This window comes from Halyomorpha halys, unplaced genomic scaffold (genome assembly GCF_000696795.3).
Source record: "Halyomorpha halys isolate HHAL.00 unplaced genomic scaffold, Hhal_1.1 Scaffold1681.1, whole genome shotgun sequence".
In the NCBI taxonomy this organism is placed as follows: Eukaryota; Metazoa; Arthropoda; class Insecta; order Hemiptera; family Pentatomidae; genus Halyomorpha; species Halyomorpha halys.
This window is the reverse complement of record NW_027105769.1, coordinates 32680-34896: the sequence shown is the minus strand read 5'-3', so window position 1 is coordinate 34896 and position 2217 is coordinate 32680. Positions and strand designations below refer to the sequence as shown.

At 34.8% G+C, this 2217-nt stretch overlaps 1 protein-coding gene across 1 annotated transcript in view; it reads right to left on the bottom strand.

The window, feature by feature from the left end:
• Window positions 1–2217, bottom strand: part of LOC106690367 (uncharacterized) — a gene marked incomplete at its 5' end in the record, with an annotated part of 9439 nt that overhangs the window by 6541 nt on the left and 681 nt on the right.

Here is a 2217-nt window from a genome sequence, read left to right as displayed (position 1 = left end):
ATTCTTAACGTCTAGCGTGATGATTGCTGCATAACACTTAGCACCTCTCCTCCACCTTGCTCCTGCAATTGCTGTACGGGCCATCTCGACTACTAATGCAACAGCATCTATCGTGGATCGCTCTTTACGAAATCCGAATTGAGCTCGCGGGAGGCCATTAACTCCCTCCGTGAACTCTTCTAGCCTAACCTAAATCTAGTAAATCTAAACTAACCAGTTAGTTGTCTTTTCGGATTTCTTTAACATATTTGGGCCCCTACATACGTATTCCATGGTGCTGAAAATGAAAATAAAATCGATTTTTTGATCTCACACTTGAGAATTGATTTATTTTAACTTTTCGTATTTCTAACAAATTGGGTTCGTACGTCTTTGGGGGTGCTGCAAATGCAAATAAAATTGATTTTGTGATCGATCTCGCGCTTGCGAATCGATTTATTGTAACTTTTTGGATTTTAAGCATATTGAGGTCCTTCTATAAGTTTTTGGAGGTGCTGAAAACTTAAGTAATATCGATTTTATGATCGCACGACTGAATATCAATTTATTATATCATTTCGGATTTCTAACACATTGGGGTCTCTATATACGTTTTCGGAGTTGCTGAAAACAAAAATAATATCGTTTTTGTGATCTCGCGCTTGGGAATTGATTTATTACTGGTACTTAAAACTTAAAAATCTGTCCAGATTATTGTTTTCAATTTATAAATTTTTTATAACATTACATATGTGTGTATATATGTAGAATGAATTCATTTTATTCTTCACCAGAACTAAAAGAAAACTACACAAAATAGTGACAACAGAAATAACCATATCTTATACTCTTTATTCATTGCATATCTCCTTAAACTTATTAGTGAGTCATTACTGAAGTTGTCCTGTATAAATAATGAAACTTGATCAGTAGTCTAGTACGTCAGCAGAGTTTCAGGATCAGGTGTAGACTTATCAATTTTGATAACTAACTGTTCATAGTTTTCTTTAAACTAATCGAAAATTAGGGTGATATATCTGACTTTTCCCCTCTAGGGCTTTTGGAATAAATAATCAGCATTTTTTATAATGTTTGATAACAAAGTTCAAAGAGCACGATTATTGGCTCGTATATTAGTATTAGTGTTGGGGCGAGGGATGTTTCGTTAGTGTAAACCCGACCTCTTCCCCAGAGTTAAATGTTCGCTGGTTCGAGTTAAAATAAAATGGATGACCTGAAATAAATATCACAAAAAAAAAAAATAATGAAGAAATCAAATAATAAAAAACTAACCTTCCAAGTGATACACAAATTTAATTAAATTAAAATATAAACAAAAAAATGAACTGTTGTGTTGTTACAAAAAATAAATGATGAAGTGTTAAGTAAAAAAAAAAATTGATATATATCTACAAACAAAAAGAATAAAAAACAAAAACAATGCTCTTTATACAAAATAATAGGTTAACTTGAGTTAAGCAAACAAGAAAAAAAAAATACATGAAGCTCGATGAAAGAAGAAAAAGAAAAATGGGGGGGGGGGAGAGGTCGATATGCGTACATCAATAATAACAATAAGAGTGTAGATTCGGTAAACCCGAATGACCGCCGGCGAGCTGGTGAGAAAGAGTGCCAGGCAGTCCGACAACTCCAACAAACGTTGACTGCACAGTGGTGAGAATGATTCCAAAACAAACCAGCTCCAGCAAACTAGGCTCAACAAAACAATGGCGGCGTAGCGTCCGTGAATCAGTGACTCCGCGTCTTACACCGTGTCTGTCAATGCCTCCTAAGATCGCTCCAGAGCTTCCTTTATATTCCTTTAATATTCACTGCTATCTGGCTCATCGGTGGTTATGCAGGCACTGGCACTGCCTTCGGTATCGTTCTCCACATGTTACACCTCCGCAATGTATTTATTCACATTAAACCTACTTATATCCCTTATCTTTATGTATCAAATTAAAATTACTTATAGTTAAAAAAATAAATAAATGAATAAAGATAAACTTATAACTAATTCAATAAAAAATCACTTGGAAAGTAAATATTCTATATCATTCCAAACTCTACCATAAAATTTAATCAAATCCGGCTGGAAACATGAATCTGCTACAGAGATGTATTCGGATGGAACATACACGACTCACCAACTATCATCCCATAAAGAAGGAAGGATGAACCGATGTGTTGCTGCTGCTGAAGTGTTCTCGCTGTTGGGCACATTCTTACTGGGTT